Below are 18,661 nucleotides of genomic sequence, written 5' to 3'. Positions count from 1 at the left end.
CTAGAGGGTATTTAAGCCCCAGAAAATTCTGTACCCAGGGCCCTTGAGCCACCTGCTTGAGGCTGTTCCCACCCTGTAGAGTTTCATTTTCAATAAATTTCTGCTTTTGTTGCTTCACTCTTTCCTTGCTTTGTTTGTGTGTTTTCTCCAGTTCTTTGTTCAAATGTTTGAAATGCCAAGAACCTGGACCCTCCACTGGTAACAACCAGACCTCAAGTCCAGGTCTTCCTTGTGGACAGGACAGAACCAAGGCCCAGCTCCCTCCTGACCCACAGCCACAGATGTGATTCTGGCAGTGAAGTCCCCTTAACCCCATGTTTTAACCACTGGAGTTAAATGACTGCCAAGTAAATATGAGGCAGAAAAGGAAACAGGCTACATGATTAAAACATGAGAAACAACAAAACAACAACAGTTGATTTTCTGATGGGTCTGAAGCCTTTGCAGGGATTGTCCAGGTCTCTGAGATTATAAAGTGAGAATTTCTGAGGCTTTCAGATTTCATAGACCAAAACCATTACAAAAACATTTTGGGAGTGGGAATGGAAACTGAGGCTGTCAACTTTTTATTTTGCCAAAAAATGACCAAAACAAAAAACCCACATCCAAATGATTACAAATATAATAATCATTGATACAAGAATTGCATACATTTAGCTTTACATTGCTCTGATTACTCTCATTTTACCTCTGAGTTGTGGAAAACCCGTCTGTGGATTTGCAGCCATCGGCAGATGACTCTGGAACTTCTGCTACAGAGAATGCACAGCCAGGCATGAACAGGGGCCAAGGGAGTAGGTTTATGAACACACATTCCTGACCTCAGCTCCTGGCAGCTGCAGTCAGGCAGCAGTTTTGAGGGTTCCTACTTCTGCAAACATTCTGAGACATGCAGACCACCATTCTAGGCCTCCCCCTCTTACTTCATTACTTGCATAATTTATCCCTCAAGGACAGTACAGCATAGCACAACACATGGCTTATCTCTGATGCACAAGGTTGTGTTTCTTCATTTATCCTGCACACGAGTCTTTGTCCTCCCCACAGCATCACAAAGGGACCCAGCAGAGAGAATCTTCCACAGCCTACACTCATTATATTCTCTTTGTCTTTTCTCATTCTTCCTACAAAGTTAATATCACATGGATTAAGTCAGAAGACTCACAAGGCTTATATTATTCATTCATTTGTTTGCTCATTTATTGATTGATTTAATACATATTTATTGAGTTCCTGTATGCACCAGGCTCCATGCTAGGTATTGAAGGTATAGTAGTGGGCAAGCAAACGCAGTCCCTTTTCTCGTGGAGGGAGAATTCGAGAGACACAAACACATGAGAATATGTAACTATAAAAATATGATGAGAACAGTGAAAAAAACAAGGAGTGTCATGAAAGCGTGCAACAGATGGGGTGGTTAAGAAAAGCTTCTCTGAGAAGACGACATTTAAGGCAAGGCCCGAGAGATTATGTAGTGGACATTCACTGGTTTTGTTATCCTTGATCAACTTTCCCTTCTTTGGTAACAATGCCCTGATGATTATGTGTGGAGGCTTTCATTCAAGGTGTCCTGTTCTTCTCTGGCTGAGGGTAGGCATGTGGCCAAGCTAACTAAGGCTGACGTTCTTCTAGGGTTTGGAATCTTGAGTGGAGTGATGCAAAAACAGAAAAACCAGAGTGGCTTGTTCCACTGGTTGAGCCTCAACAAGGGGTCTGTTAGGAATCAAATCTCCATAAGATTCCTGAGCTGTTTGGTCTTTGAGCTTTCCAAAACTTGGCTGAAGAGACTGAGAGCTACCTCTATGTCCACCAAATTTTTTTGTTTACATTATTTCCCAAATAATGTACCACAGAACTCTAATGGGTTCTGGAAAGCGGGATTTAGCAAAGTGAAGAGTTTGGGAAAGAGCACGTCAATGGAAGGAACAGCATGTGGAAGGGGCTTTCTGTGAAGTAGAGAAGAGCTTGCTGGTTTGGGGAACAGAAAGAAAGCCAGTTGGGCAAAGTGTGCTGAGTGAGGGGCAGAACAGTACCAATATCTCTGTAGGGGCAAGCTGCACCAGACCTCATGGGGCCATATATAATCGTTTAGATTTTATCACCAGCACATAGGAAAGTTACAGACATATTTTGAGCATGGGAAGAATATTTTAAATAGCAAAAATGTCACAAAGGAAAAACAGAAGAGTTCAACTAACAGCGTAAAGAACTGTGAATTGGTCATCCCAGTTCTGCTCTGAGCCAGCTCCAGGACCTTGGATATTTGTAAGGCTCTGATGATTTCTCTTAGCCCCAGTTTTCTCATCTGTAAAATGAGGTGGTGGGTTAGATGATCTCTAACTCCATCTCTGATGTTTTGTGATCTATGATAAAACCATGCCAATAAATGTAATTGTCATTAAGGAGCTTACAATCAAGTGGGAGAGATAAACACACCTAACCTCTATGATACCTGCTGTTGATGTTCCAGGGAGTTCTAACGTTTAAAGCTTTTGGTAGCTTACAAGCTGATTTTGCCAGCCCATTGTTATGTTGACTGCAAAAGGATTTTAAACAGTACTAGGCTCAGTAACCAATTCAATGAAGAACTTTCAAAGAGGGTATTTACATGAAGTGTGATGCTCTGCTAAGCTTAGATTTAGTGACTTCAACTGAATGCTTCATAACAGAAAACGCTAGCAAGAGTACTGATTCTTGGGTGAATTTCATCTAGAACTTGTAACTGCAGGAGTGCCTATGAGTGATCTGTGTGTCAGTTATCTATTACTGTATAACAAACCACCCTAACACTTAGTGATTTGAAACAACCACCATTTTATTTCTCACAATTCCTGGGTTGGCTGGATTATTTTTGGCTGGCTTTCCCTGGAGCTCACTCATGTGGCTGAGAGCTGGTGGGCTGCATAGCTGGGACAGCAAGGCTTTCTCTTCTCAGGGTCTTTCCTCTTCAAGGAGTTGGACCAGGTTTCTTCATGGCAGTCTCAGGGTAGCATTTCAAGAAAGCAAGGAGCAAGGCACAAGTGCACATCGAAAGCCCCTGCTTGTGTCATATTTGTTCATGTCCCAGTAGCTAAAGCAAGTTACAAGGCCAACTCCAGGGTCAACGTGGGAGGGAGCTACAGAAGGACAACTCAGTAGGGGTGATTCATTAGAAGCCATTAGTGTAAAATGTGTAAACTTTTCATCTGAGACTTGCATTGCAAGATACGCAACTCTAACCTATAAAGGATGACACTTTCTTTTTCTTTTCTCTCCCTCTTTTTTTTTTTTTTTTTTTTTTTTTGAGATAGAGTTTCACTCTTGTTGCCCAGGCTGGAGTGCAGTGGCACGATCTCAGCTCACTACAACCTCCGCCTTCTGGGTTCAGGTGATTCTCCTGCCTCAGGCCTCCCAAGTAGCTGGGATTATAGGTGCCTGCCACCACGCCCAGCTAGTTTTTGTATTTTCAGTAGAGACGGGGTTCATCGTGTTGGCCAGGTTGATCCCGAACTCCCGACCTCAGGTGATCCACCCACCTCGGCCTCCCAAAGTGCAGGGATTACAGGGGTGAGCCACCACGCCCAGCCAAGGATGGCACTTTCACAGACACAGTATCTATGTTATTACTACTATAAGGGAGCATGTGGAGTCACCTTATTAAGGGACTGAGTCCTACATCAGTGGCTCTGCTTGCCTCATAAAATTATTCATTAATTTTTAGCAGTGGCCTTGGGAAGTTGTGTACATAACTTCCCATGTAATGGCATTTACAATGATAATGAATTAAAGCAATTCACACGGCAGTACCACTGCCCCAATTTAAACCTTGAGGCTTGCTAATTTCATATTTAGCTGCATCCCATATGCTCCCAATCCCTCTGCCCTAGTGTGGAGCTACAGCTCAAACTCCTTTGAAGGTAGGAAACTTACCTCACACACGCGTGTTCCCCTCATTCTTTCAGCGCATAGAACACTAAAAAGATGCTTCTTAAATACTTGCTAAATAAACTGATCAATAGTTGCCTTTTATTAAATATCTTTGTGTTTCAGGTATTTCCTTATTTCCTTCACAGACCGGATCATGAATGATCTCCCAATGTGACAAGGTCTTATTCTCCACAGTTTACCGTTGAGGGGACTGAGGTGCAGAAAGCCCAAGGTGTATGCAGCCCAATCCCCTCTGATCCCACTCTACTGCATTGCTGCCTTTTGTACGCAGCAGGAAGGACACTTCCTGTAAAAATGAAAAAAAAGCCTTAAGTTGTTTGAGAGAGGGTCAGGAAGAAAACAGGAAGAGCGAGTAGACTGCAGGTGCTTTCAAAGGGCTCCCTGTCTTTGACATCCCTAAAATAAAAACTTGTTAATTAAGAGATTGGCCACAGAAATCCAGGTGGAAAACCTGCAGAAGAGTGGGTTCCACAATTCTTCAAAACAGAACAAAAAAACCCCAAGACTTGTTAATTTTTACCGGTGGAGGGGAAGAGGTTACAGGAGTGGCCTTGCTCCCAGGGCTGGCCTTGCTGAGCAAGTGACAATACCACACATATAAAGGTTTTAAGGTGAAAAGGTAGTCAATATTTTACATTTTGAAGATAGTTTTTAAAATCACCTACTGCATCAGTAGTAATACAACAATAACTACCATTTACATACCACCGCACACATCGGGGCTGCGTAAAGAACTTTATAGTGCACCATCTCAATTAATTCTCACAACTCTGTGAAGTAGGTTTTATTATTCTTAATTTATAGACGTGTTAACTGTGGGCCAGGGAGATGAGCTTTCCCGCGATTGCCCAGCTTTTAAGAGGTAGATCTCAAACCTAAACGTGTTTGACCAAAAGCCCTGAATAACATTTAGCCGTGGGCCTCTTGCGGATTTGGCGCTGGTCCGAGGTGGGGAATTGTGAATCTCATTCATTTATGCTGAGCTGCGCACACATATGCACGTGTAAGTTACAAAAAACAAATCCAGGTCAGGATCTCTGTCCGCTTGAGGTTTCAAAGCCTACTTGGGTAGACAGCGGTAAAAATCTCAACTCATTCATCTACTCGTTTGCTCTCTTCACAAGTATTTATTGCGCACTTCAGTATTCCAGACAGGGCGCTAACCTTGCCCTGGAGGAGAGAATGGTGAACACAACAGACATGGCGTTTGCCTCCAACTATCCCCTTTCCGATTCTGCTATCTCACGGGCGAGGCGTTCAAAGAAGCAGGAAATATATCAACAAGGGGGTGACTTAAGCACCCGCTGCGCGGGAGCCGGAGGAAGCGCGCTGAGCCTGCAGAGGTGGTCAGGGCGAACTTCCTGGAGGCAGCGGCAGCAGCAGGCCGGGCGAGAACCCAGGTCGCTCGGAAGCGACAGTCTGAGCCGGGAACGGGGAAGAGGGGGCGGGAGCCGAGGCCCGGGCGGGGGCAGCCAGCGAGTTAGGGTTAGGACGGGAGGATTCGGCTTCCCGGCGGCAGAGGGCGCCTGGCGCTGCGGTCTGGCGCGCCAGAGTCGCCCGCGCGGGCGCCGAGAGGAGAGGCGAGGCGGGGAGCGCAAGCGGCGGCGGCCACTGCCACGTATTCCCGGCAGTGGTGGCGGCGGCGGCGGCGGCGGCGCCCGCGGGCAGGTGGGCTGGGAGCGGCGCGGCGGCGGGGCGGGCGAGCCGGCGGGCGGGCGCGGGGCACGGGGCACCGGGCACCGGGCGGGGGTGCGGCGCCGGGACAGTGCGGTTCCCGCCACGCCGGCTCCGCCTCCGCGCAGTGCTGCCGACCCAGGCCTGGGCGCCCGGCGGGTCCCGAGCGCAACTCGTGCGGGCGGGGTTGGGGGCCCGAGGGACTCGAGCTCGCCTGCCCGTCGCGGCTCGAGACGCTGCATCCCGGTTGCTGCGGGGCCGGGGCTGGGAAAAGTTGGGGCGGACCGCGAGCCCGCGGGGCCGGGCGGGAAGTGCGGGTGCGGGGCGGACTCAGGGGCCGGGGGACGCAGTGCAAAGGGCTTGGGCCGGGGCGGCCGGGAGGGCCCCGTATGGGAAGGTGGGAAACGCGGGTCCTTTGAGGACGCCGAGAAAGGGGTGCGCTCAGGGTCTCTGGGAGTGGACAAGAGTCCGGCGGCGGACCTTGCGGGTGAGAAGGGTCGGCGCCTGGGGGTCGGGGAGTAGAGGTGAGGCGGGGGCGGGATAGAGCCTTCCTCCTCCCCCGTTCTGTCGGGACCGACCCTGAGACCCGGGGCAGGCTCCGAGCTGGGTACGCCTCTGGCATCTGAAGACCCAGTGGGGAGTTCCTGTACGGGGTGGGTGGAGGAGGGAGCTGAGCGTTGCTTCCTCTGCTGCCGGGGCCGACTACCGCCCCTCCCCAGCGGCCAGATTCACCTCAGACTGCAGTGCTTTTGCCCTGAGGAAGTTGAGGAGGGACAGCTGAGCGGATGAGATGTTTGGGGTGTTCCAAGATGAGTGGGATTAGGCTGCATGATATCATAACTATCTCCGGGAGCTGTCAGAAAACATTCCCATGTCCTCATACACCCACCCATCCACTCATCCAGTTAGTACTGCCAAGCTCCAGGCTCCCTTGCTCTTTAAGTGACACCTCTAGGTCCCCAGAGCCCAACAGCGCATCTGCTCACAGCTTCGAGGGTGGCAAGGGTGGAAGACATGGCCTGCTAGTGTCTGCGTAGGTTGGTGCTTTCAGAAACAAGTGGTTCTGGAGGTGCTGGATGCTTTATTAGAACAACCTGTGTGGAGCCCGTTGACAATGCAGATGACTCATGTTGGCTTTTTTTTTTTTTTCCCCCCTTTACAAATAAACTTTGTATTCAAGACACCAGTATGCCTGGTCATTTGCAGCAGTGATACGGCAAGAGACCCATAGTGGGCTTCTTGAGCCCTTATTCTCGTCCTAGATGTGTTAGCAAGAAGTTTGACCTTGGATGAGTCACTTGCTCTCTCTGGACTTCTGTTTTCTTATCTGTCACATGGGGTATAAAGAGAGAGCTCGACAGTGTGATGTAGACAGGAGTAGGTTTCTGAGGGACACAGTGAAATCTTTTTTCTTGTAAGGCTGGATCAGCCACAGAAAATAAGCCTTAGCCTGTTCTTATAAAGAAATTAGCTTAGATTTAAAATAAAATATGAGAAGAAATATTGCAAAAAGCAAAACAACAAAAAACTAATAGTAGTTGGTACTCGATTTACAACATGAATACTGTTCTTATGCTTGCAGTTAGTGTACTTGGTTGTCCAGCTATCTACTATAAAGTTGCTCATTGTGCTTAGAAAGTGTGTATTTCACCTGTGGACCCGAATTTTTTCTTATTTTTTAATCTTCAAGCTTGGAGTGGACGCTCAAGCTTGGAGTTGGATTGGTCCTGCTGGGGTTTGTCTGAAGAACATCCTCAGGGTCTCTCATTGCATAATATTATAGGTTTCCTTCTGTCTGACTGATGCTGGGGTCCTTGTACAACTATACTTCTGCCATCTTTTCCATTCTGGCTTGAGAAGTGGTGAGCTGGTTCCTCTTGCCTCTGGCATGCCCAGACTTCTCATTTCTTTTCAGATGAGTGTAGTAAAAGGCAAGCAGTGAGTTAGAGGCAGCACATTAAAAATTGCTCCAGGCAATCATCTGTGTCCCCTCCACCCCGCTCCTGTCCCCTAGACCCCCTGGGCAACTTCTCACTAGAGCTTCCTGGTCATAAGCTGGCCTTGACATTTTGGGTGCTGAGGGCCATCACAGCATTGAAGTGACTTGGCCAGGGTCACACCACACATTAATGATCAAGCCATGGTGCTGGAAGAAGAGGAATTTTTTGTGTGTGTGTATTTTGTCATAACTGAATGTTCCTGTTCTTGTCCATTAGTAGCTTTCAAAATCCATATTGGGTTTGACCACATCATTTTCAGTAATCCTTTTTTGTCAGCTTTTTGGAAGCTGCAGTTAGTGGTTCTCTCTGAGTTTGAGGTAGTGGCATTTTATTATTAAACAATTTTTTCCAAATATTTTTTAAACTACTTTCCTTTTCAGACCAGATGAGGTAGTGTTAAAAATGATATCTTCTCCAACAAGTAAAGGCTTGATTAATTAGGTTGAGTCTTTAAAATATCTAGTGTTTGTGTGTGTATAAATTTTACTTTAATTGAGAAGTATTGATAAAAATCATAATCGTCACCATTTGAGCCCCTGCCATTGAGCAGGCATTGTGAGGTAGGAGTGAGCATCATTTTACAGGAGAGAAAACAAAGCCAAGAGACGGCACGACTCTGGTACAGCTGTCGTGCGTAAGTTACTGATGATCTTTCAATCCATGTACCATTTTGTTAACAGTGGAAAAGGAATTCTCAGCTATCCTACAGGGTTGTGCTAGTTAAATGAGATATTGTATGTGAAGAGCAACAAGTAAACTCTTAACGGGCTCCCTAACCCAGCACATTTTAACATAAACACTTGTGGACTCTGGAAGCAGTGTGGTGAAGTGGTTAAGTTCAAGCGTCTTGGGAGTCTGGCAGGCCTGGGTGTAAATACTGAACCTGCTGCCTGACCTCTCTGAGCCTGGTTTCCACATGTGTAAAATCAGGATAATACTGTCTGTCTTATATTCAAGAAATGTACCCACTAATTGCAGTGGGTGCTGAGTAAAGGTTGGCATCCATTCCTTTCCCTTGCACACAGGTACTTGGGTCAATGGGATTGAGTAAGTCTTTCAGCAGTTGTCCTCAGGGGGAAAAGGCTTAAAGTACTTTTTGTACTTATCAATGATTCTTCTAGCCTTTTTGCCTTCCCACCCTAAGCCCCAGCACGCGCAATGAATATTCCAGGGCCTGTGATTGTCTTGTCCAAGGGAATTGAAAAAATCGTAAGCCAGAAAGGACAGGTCTTTGATAGAAAGTTGAAAATGGATGTAGCTGGTTTCCCTTTGCCCATTTTGTGGCTTCTTCCTTTTTTTTAAAAAAAAATTAATTTTGTTGGACAGGGAAAAGATACAGAATTCAGGGGGTTCTAGCTGGAGGGGGGCCCTGGAAGAACCTATAGTGTAGGGCAGCTAGAGAGAGGAGTGGGCTGGCTGACGGTCAAAGCTAGAGTTTGGTGTGGGGGAAATTTCTGTTAGATGCAGGATTTGGCTAAATATGGGACCAATTTCCATCTAGTCCTTTAAGGCCCTCTTTTGGGACTCTGAAGTTTTTGTGCTCCAGGCAGATTTTGACTGGTTGTGGTGGCATCACAAATGAGTTTCCATAGTAAATTGTATGCTGAAAGGAAATTAAATTCCAAGAGGGTGTTTGTTGTGACTGATGCCAGAATTTCCTCTGAGAATTTTATTAACATTCAGTCTGTGAAAGTACTTCTTAGTTCTCTGAAGATAATAATTAGGAAATAGTTTTTTAAAAGTAGAAGTGTCGTCTTTGTGAGCTTTTGAAATGTCATCTTCTTAAATCTTTGGAGCAAATGAGGCTCAAAACATCATAGAGACTTATATTTTAAAAGCATTTCTTCCTAAATGTACTGTTTTCCTTCTCTTCCTGTTCCTTCCGTCCTCCTACATTATTTTGATAATGAGTTAATTTTGGTTTCTTTCACATTGTGGTGGCCTAATTTTTAAATTTATGACCCTTCATTTTTAGATCTTGCATGTATTTTTTTTTTACCCTTGAGTCAATTCTCATTGATTATGAAGAGCTAGTATAGCAAGATGGGAAAGAGAGAGGACCCTGGAGCTAGGTTGGTGAGATCTAGGCTCTTTAGAACTTGGATTCAGTCCTCACAGTAGCTCTGGGAGGCTGATCGTGCTATTCCCAACACACAGATGTGGAAATGGGTGCAGAAACACATGTGTGTTCACATAGCCAGCAAGTGGTTAATCTAAGTGTCACTGCAATGATCTGTAGGACTCCAAAGCCCATGCTTCCAGCTGGAAAGGCAGGCAGGGGCCTTGCATGCTGTGCCAGGGTTGGGACTTAGTCCTGTAGGCAGAGAGGGTCAGGCCTGTATTCTAGAAAGGTAGCTCGGTGGCTGTCTGGAGTTTTGAAGTGAAGCAAGTAGAAATTAGGTGTAGAGAAACTAGTTCATTCAAGTAATGTCTTGAGAGATGAGGGCCTGAACAGAAGACATTAAGACAGTGGCAGTGGTGGCGGAGAAGAGGGGGCTTGTTGGAATCCATAGAGCTTAGTGCCTTTGGATACTAGAATTGCATCATCCCTTCCCATTTCAGGTCTGATGCCCCAGGGATGGGTGTTGGAGATGCTGACTATGTGCAGGCTAAAAGCAATCTCTGCAGAAACCAAAAGTGCCTCCTTTGGTCTCTGCTAACAGCTAGAGAAAGGTGGCTGAGCACAGTCCGAAAGGGCCTTCCCTTCCCTGTGCCACCCCAGCCTTATCATTCCTAACTTTCCAGGAGCATCGCAGAGGATGAAGTTGGATTCCTCAGACTGCATTTTGGGAAATGCTAGTCAAGGTTAGAAGTGTGGAAGGGAAGACGTCTGCACACCCCTCTTCCCTGGTGGCACAGGGGACCCACCGGGGTTTGGTCCTCAGTTTTGGCTGTTCCATAAGAGTTGATCTGCCCTAGATGGGGTTAACTTGTGGTCACCAAACTTGCAGGGGTTGACTGGGAAGCAGGAGTGGCAGTGAACATAATGGCCAGCCCCAAGAGGAGTCGAGGCCAGCCTCCTCTGACGGGTGCAGTCTCTGCGGGGCGCCAAGCCATGCTCAGGGGAGCGGGCATCAGAGCCCAAGGAGATGATTGGCTGGGGTCTGCATGTCCTGTCATCGGTAGGACGCGCTGTTGCCACGTCAGGAATATACTGGTTTTGTGCCCTTTCCCCTAGTCAGTGCCAGACGTGGTCATAAACTTGCTTTTGGGCTTCCGTTTTTCCAAATTGTGCAACATCCCTGCCCTTCTGAGAGTTTGTGCTGGCTCTGGTCAGGCCGGAGGTCAGGTGGTCAGATTCTGGCTTTATTTGGGCTGTGTTCTCGCTGCGAGGAGGAAGCCAGGTTACCTCTGTTGGACCTGCCTGCTCCCAGCATCTCCAGCCACAAGCTGTCTCTGCCGGTGAGTCACTCCGTGCAAGAGTCTGCTCACCCACTTTCTGCTTGATGTTTACACCTTTCCCTCAAAGACGGAACCTCTTCTTGTTCTGAGGGCACTTCTCGGCAGTCCCCTAGAGTGTCCAGTTAGTTTCTTTTGTGGGGTAAGAACCCGTGCCAGACAGGTACATGTTTTAATGGGAGAAGAGCATTTCTGCCTGTGGATATGAGCTGTCATGCCTACCTCTTGAACATTATGTCCTGAGCAAAGCCCTTTTCTCGTTCTTTTTGCTTTGTGTTTAGGTGCGTGTTTGGGTGTGTTTGCTTTAATTATTACTGGGAAGCAAAAAAGATATTTATCAAAGGTTTAAATCTATAGCAGTGCCCCTGCAAGCAGAAAGAAGAAGTATATATTTAGCCAGGATATCATTGATTTATCACCCTTTTTTCCATTTTGTTCCTGTTTTGTTGGCAGGACCATCTGATTTGTATACTGGTTCAGTTTGGATTTCAGTAGTGAGTGTGAAAAGATTCCTGGGCTGTTTGCCGAAGTGGAGGGACTCAAATGCGTGGGCTTCAGGGCTGCCAGTCTTGGCTGTCCCTGCAATCCCAGGAGCCTGGCACATGGTGCCTTTGTCAGGAAGGTGGAGTTTGGCCAGGCCGTTTCTTTGGCTTTGCCTGGGAGCAGCTCTGCTGGTGACAGTGGAGGCCTCCCTCTGCCGTGGGAAAGGGAATTCTCTCTTGATTCCGGTTTTGGCTTATTTCTCATCCTATAGGGATGAGAGGGAGGAAGGCCCCAGAACTAGTGAGTTTTGGTGATGAGCAGGTTCAGGGTAGGACTGGTTTGCAGCTTCCACAGAGCTTTTACAGACGTTTTCCTTGCATCCCACATTTTCCTTCTTCCCTGTTAGTCCCAATTCAGTCTGTCATCAGTACCGCAGAAATTGGCTTGAACTTTGTCAGTCTTGGGAAGACCTGGAAGTGCAGCATAGAAACCTGTTCAAATTGGTGCAGCAATTTCACATCAGCATAAGTAGCTTGTTTTGGTGGTGGTGGTTTTTTAATCAGTTTAGGTGCTTTTTTTCTGAAATCATATAGGTAATATGCAAATGTATTCTCCTGCAGCCTGCCCTTGCATTTAAATAGTGCAGAAGGACACAGCAGACTTGTCACATTCCCCTTCACCCAGCACCCCTCCCCAGGTGCCAGCTCCTCCAGGTCCTCAGAGATAACTGGTGTTAGCAGTTGGATCCGTGTCCTGAAACTGTCAAGCCTGTATACACAAATACACTATGGTTTTCCTTCTTTTAGAAGCATGAATCTGATTGCATCATACTGCTTTTTTCACATAGTATATTTTTGAGAGCTTTTCATGCATGTAGCTCTTCTCTGTTCTTTTAATTTGTCTTTTATTTGCCTACAAAATATTTTCCAGTGTAGTTATGTCATAATTTATGAATTGGTCCCCTACTGGTAGACATATAAACTAACTCATTAGTTTTGCTATTATATCTTCATTCATACATATTAGTATGCACATGTTTCTCTAGGAGTAGAATTGGCATGTCAAATGTTAAATTCATTTAAAATGTTGCAGCAGTACCCATACTATGCTCTCAAGAGATGTGCTAGTTCCTGTTGTCAGTGGTAATGGGCTGCCATTCTCCTGGGTAAAAGAAATGGATCATTGTTCAGTAGGCATTTCGTTTATTATTGGTGAGGTTGCGAACCTCATCATTTAGCTTCTTTTTTTTTTTCTTGATAAACAGACATGTTTAATGATAGCTTGCTCTTCACAGAGATGTCTACAGAGACTTTTTATCTATAATCCAGGAGTATATAACCATGCAGCACAGACCAATTAGCCAAATGAAAAATAAACTAGATTCTTACCACAACTATCCTATAAACACTGCAACTATTTTTTCCAAAAAGACCCTAATCTTATGTGAAAACACCTACTGTGGGGGAACCAGAAACCTAGCTATGTGGCCAAAAGGAAAAAATAGCAATTCAGTGGTTAATTGGTGAAAGCAGGAAATGTATGTCCTTTACTGTGCTGCTGTTGCTGCTGCTTTGGTCTTCTTAGTTTTGTTCTTTTTGTCTCTCTTCTTCAGCCCATCCATGTTAGCTCTCAGGAGGTTTGAATAAGCCATCTGAAACTTACTCACTTCCTTGGAGCTCACCACTGTGCTGATCTTCTTTTTCCCATCGGTAGCTCTTAACAGACACTTGTTGTCTGCAGGCTCAAAGCCCTCCACAGTACCTTTCTTTGGAATGGATTTGGTTCGACTGTCATACTTCTTCAAGGTGATATGATGCTGCCTGATGTCCAGCACTTCTGGAAAAGTCTGGTCAGCTCCGTCAGGAGCTGCTCGCTCTCTAACAACACCATCGCGGCGACTCTGGCTCGACTCCCTCTGCTTAAGCCCCTAGCAGTGAGAACTGGTTATTTGGCTTCTTGATTCTTATTGCTGAGATCGTAGATGTTAAGAGTGGTGGGTCCATAGCAACTATAGAAGATGAGGGAACCAAACCCTCAAGGACCATGGCTCAGCTCAGGGTGGTGTAAGCGTCATGCCACCACTGGTGGCATTGTGGTACCTGGAAGCAAGAGCTCCTGGTTTCACATTCTCTGTTTCTCCCGGACGCTAGGTATGGTAATAGGACATTTTAATTTTGGTGTAACTTGCCAGAGTATTTCTCCAAACCTTTCATCTGAGGAATCAAGTGTCCGTAAGTATTAAGATCAGTCTGTCCTGTGCTGCTGAGGCGTGGATTGGAGACTGGGGAGGGGCACTGGGAAGACACTTAAAGATTGCGTGCTGGAAAATCAGGCACTGTTGCTTCTGGAAAAGCCTCCAGGAATGTGGTAAAGCAGATGTTTTCTTCTAGTTGCATGTGATTATTCCCCCTCTCCTGGCTTGCTATGGGAATATTGTGGTGCTTTGACCCTTAGCAGGATGCTCTGGGGAGAAGCGATGACTTCTTAGAAGGTGTTTGAGGGGTGTGACACAATGGGCTGGCAGAGAAGGCGTCTGGTGGCTTCCATGAATGGGCTGATCTCGGGGCCCTCCCTGCAGGCTGGGCTGCCCAGTGGACACAGTGGGCTTCGGAAAGCCCTGGCTTACTGGACCACAGAGTCCTTTACCTATTGCTCAAAGGGGCAGAGAGCAGGAGTGGTGGAGGGGGAACCCTTGGGAGATGAAGGGACTGCAGAGTTGAGCCACACTGGACCCAGCTCCCATTCAGCACCTTATGGGTGTGTGACTTGAGCAGCTATTTTATCTCCCTGGGCCTCAGCTTTTCCCTGTAAGTTAGGAATAATAATTAGTACCTGCCTCAGCTCCCATTCAGCACCTTATGGGTGTGTGACTTGAGCAGCTATTTTATCTCCCTGGGCCTCAGCTTTTCCCTGTAAGTTAGGAATAATAATTAGTACCTGCCTCACAGGGTTGTTGTGAAGATTAAAAGAATAATGTTTATAAATCTCTCAACATATTACCTAATTAGTACTTGGTAATTTTAAGTAACTCCACCTATTTGTGTTCCCTTTTCCATATATATATGGATCTCTCTCTCTCTCTCTCTCTCTCTCTCTCTCTCTATATATATATATATATATATATATATGTATGTGTATATATATGTGTATATATGTATATGTGTATATGTATATATGTGTATATATATGTGTGTGTATATATGTATATATGTGTGTGTGTGTGTGTGTGTGTGTATATATATATATATATATTTTTTTTTTTTTTTTTCAAGACAGAGTCTCATTTTGTCGCCCAGGCTGGAGTGCTGTGCCGGGATCTTAGCTCATTTCAACCTCTGCCTCCCAGGTTCAAGCAATTCTCCTGCCTCAGCCTCCCTGGTAGCTGGAATTACAGGTGTGCGCCACCACGCCTGGCTAATTTTTGTACTTTTAGTAGAGATGGGGTTTCACTGTGTTTGTTGGCCAGGCTGGTCTTGAACCCTGGACTTCAAGTGATCTGCCCACCTTGGCCTCCACAAGTGTTGGGATTACAGGCGTGAGCTACCACACCTGGCTAATAACTGTTTTAAAATGAGTGACTACATATCATATTTGCATATTACATAAGTAGACTTAATCTGGTAACATTAAAGAGAAGAGGTCAGGAGATTAGTAGCTGTCGGGGCAGATGAGGGTGGGGGCTATGGGAATTAAAAGGAATGAAGGTGGGAGGCTTCGGTGGAGGCCTTAGGTGGGGCAGGAGAGTTGAGTTGGGATGTTCTCTTCCAATACCATTGCTCCTGCAGAATCCCCTCCTTTGTGCACACCAGAGCCCCACACGCAGAGGCCTTTTCTCTTTTTTTAGATAGACTGAGGGCTAGAGGATTGCTAGTGCAACCTCTACCCTTTATTTCGAGGTGGCTGAGTGGGGCCCTGAAAGCCAAAGTGTCTGCCTCAAGCTACACAGATGGCCAGGACAGAGCACAAGTAGGCCCAGCTCTCTGTGCTCTGGGGAGTTGAGATTTCTTTCCCTTCTTCCCTGCACTGCCATGCGTTGCTTATAGCCAGATGCAGGAAAGAGACATGGTGTTAGGCACTTTACAAAGGTCTGCCGTTTACTCCTCCCAAGGTTCTTGTGAGATGAGGTTGAGATATGCATACTCTTCTATTCCTACAGTGCCAGCCACAGGTTGATGTCTGCTGGTTTCATTCCCCTGGTCACCTGTAATCAAGGGGAGGGCAAAGACTGGATCCTGCTCCCTCTTTCCCACCACACCATGTATGTCGTTAGTTTTTCCTGCATGGAGCAGCTCTCCTGGGGACTGGTGTGGCAGTCAGTATTATTTATCGAATAAATGAGCAAGATCCAATTCAGTCTTTCCCTGGCTCTCGTGTCTCTGAAGAGAGAACATCTGCCTCTCCGTTTGGCCCTCTGGGATTAGTATAGCACCCCTGCCTGCCTTTAAGCTTATCCTCCTTCACTCAGAATTCATTCAGGAAATACACTGTTCTAGGTGTTGGTGATTTTGCACCGAACAGAAGAAGCCAAAATCCTGTTCTCATGGGGCCTGTTTTCTAGTGAGGATGACAGACAATAGTGATTAAAATACATGACATGTTTATTAGGTTCCCAGGGCTGCTGTAACAAAGTGCCAGAAACTGAGTGGCTTAAACAGCAGGAGTATGTTTTCCCATGGATCTTGGGGCTCTGAGGGGAGTCTCTTCCATGCCTCCCTTCCAGCTTCTGGTGGTTGCTGGCCGTCCTTGGTATTCTTGGCTTGTGGGAGCATAGCTTCAGTCTCTGCCTCTGCTGTCTCATGGCATTCCCCTGTGTCTGTGTATGAGTCAGGGTGCTCCAGAGAGACAGAACCAATAGGACATAGACAGATAGATGAGAGGGGATTTATTAGGGGAATTGGCTCACATGATTTTGGAGGCTGAGAAGGCCTGTGACAGGGTGTCTGCAGGCTGGAGAACAAGGAAGGCTGGCAGTGGGACTCCGTCCAAGTCTAAAAGCCTCAGAACTAGGAAAGCTGATGGTGTAAGTCTCAGTTTGAGGTTGAAGACCTGAGAACCTGGGGGTTTGGGGGCAGGATGTGCTGGTGCAAGTCTTTCTTACTCAGTTGCCTGATTCAAATACCAGTCTGTTCTGGAAACACCCAGATGATGTAGTACTTTACTAGCTATCTGGATATCTTTTAGTTCAGTCAAGTTGACATCTAAAATTAACCATTACGGTGTGTGTCTCTGTTTTCTTATAAGGACACTAGTCATTGGATTAGGGCCCACCCTATTCTAGTATGACTGTGTGAACTCTGAATATCTGAGACAGGTCTCAATCAGTTTAGGAAGTTTATTTTGACATGCACCTGTGACATGCACCTGTGACACAGCCTCAGAAGGTCCTGATGACATGTGCCCAAGGGGGTCTGAGCACAGCTTGCTTTTATACATTTTAGGGAGATATGAGACAATCAGTGTATGTAAGATGAACATTGATTTGGTCCAGAAAGGTGGGACAACTTGAAATGGGGCAGGGGCTTCCAGCTTATAGTTAGATAAGAGACAAATCGTTGCATTCTTTTGAGTTTCTGATTAGCCTCTCCAAAGGAAGCAAGCAGATATGCATTTATCTCAGGGAGCAGAGGGGCGACTTTGAAAAGAAAGGGAGGCAGGTTTGCCCTAAGCAGTTCCCAGCTAGACTTTTCCCTTTAGCTTAGTGATTTGGGGGCCCCAAGATTTATTTTCCTTTCACAACTGCCTTTTTTTAAAACTGTGGCAAAAAACCTCATAAAATTTACCATCTTAACCATTTTTAAGTGTACAATATATTAATTAGTGTTACCTGTCTGCACATTACTATGCATCAGTATGACCTCATTGTGTTAGAGTTCTGCAGAGAAACAGAACCAATAGGGTTATGTGTATGTATATAAAGAGATTCATTATAAGGTGTTGGCTCACATGGTTATGAAGGTGAAGAAGTCCTAAGAGCTGCAGTCAGCAAGTTTGAGACCCCAGAGAGCCAATGGTGTAAGTTCCAATCCAAGTACTGAGGCCTTGAGACTCAGGAGAGCCAATGGTGTCAGTTCCAATCCAGGTACTGAGACCTTGAGTTCCAGGAGAGCCAATGGTGTAAGTTCTAGTCCAAAAGCCAGCAGGCTTGAGACCCAGGAAGAGCCAGTTTCTCAGTTCAGGTCAGTCCAAAGGCAGAAAAGACCACTGTCCCAGCTCAAGCTTACATACACTGCAAGAGGAGTTCCCTCTTACTCAGGCTGTTTGTTCTGTTCAGATCTTCGTTTGATTAGATGAAGTCCACCCAGATGAGGGAAGGCATTCTGCTTTATTCAGTCTACCCATTCAAATGTTAATTGTATCCAGAAAACATCCTCACAGACATACAAGGAATAATCTTTGGCCAAAAGTCTGGGCACCCATGGCCCAGTCAAGTTGACACATGAAATTAACCATCACACTCATCTTAAAATATTATATCTGCAAAGACCCTATTTCTAAATAAGCTCATATTCTGAGGTTCCAGGTGGACATGAATTTTTTGGGACTCTGTTCTGTCCAAGTGGTATGTGAGATATTGGTGACTGCTGAAAAACTGGAAGAGTCCCGCAGCAGAGGGGAAGGTGAGGTGGTCAAGGAGGGCCCTGCTGAGAAGGAATATGTGCACTTGGGGCTGGAGAAGGGGGAGAGAGGGAGGAGCTGCTGTGTGGAGGAAGAGGATTCTGTGTGAAGGGGACAGCACAGGCAGAGGCCCTGAAGTGTAGGGACAGTACAATTTGAGTCCATTGTGTCAGGGGAGGAAAGGGAGAGGTTGGGAGTAAAGAAGAGGATGAGGATCAAGAGGTCCTTCTTTGTGTGGACTGTGGCCTTTGTTCTAGTAAGATGGGAGCCACTGTTGTGCCTGTGAGCGTGAATGAAAGCAGGTAGTGTGGGCCAGCTCATTGAGGACTTTTCTAAGTTCAGATGGATGTAGCTGAGCTGTGTGTGTGCCTAGATATTTTGCAGCAGCTGTTTCTAGGCAGGTTTTTAAAAAATGTTAGTGCTGTACTGACCCTTGATCCACCACCCTTTCCTTTCTGTATGCTTTTCACCTACCCACCCACCCACACATAAACCACAAACACGAAGAAGAGAGAGCAAACAGACAAGGCTGTGGTGGCAGGAATTGCTAGGAAACTGTGTGC

General features: G+C 46.3%; 1 protein-coding gene across 3 annotated transcripts in view; it reads left to right on the top strand.

The window, feature by feature from the left end:
- Positions 1-5,477: 5,477 nt before the first annotated feature.
- Positions 5,478-18,661, top strand: part of SMCO4 (single-pass membrane protein with coiled-coil domains 4) — a 151,921-nt gene continuing 138,737 nt past the window's right edge. Inside the window, exon 1 of one of the 3 annotated variants that reach the window (XM_054662611.2) lies at positions 5,478-5,595. The gene's annotated coding sequence lies outside the window, so the exon portion shown is untranslated. Of the gene's footprint in view, positions 5,596-10,915; positions 11,004-18,661 lie in introns of those variants that run through there. The other 2 variants (XM_001137377.7, XR_010147641.1) reach the window with 2 other exon arrangements.

The sequence above is a fragment of the Pan troglodytes genome, chromosome 9 (genome assembly GCF_028858775.2).
Source record: "Pan troglodytes isolate AG18354 chromosome 9, NHGRI_mPanTro3-v2.0_pri, whole genome shotgun sequence".
NCBI classification, from domain to species: Eukaryota; Metazoa; Chordata; class Mammalia; order Primates; family Hominidae; genus Pan; species Pan troglodytes.
The sequence above is the reverse complement of the archived record's forward strand: the minus strand, read 5'-3'. Positions and strand labels throughout refer to the sequence as shown.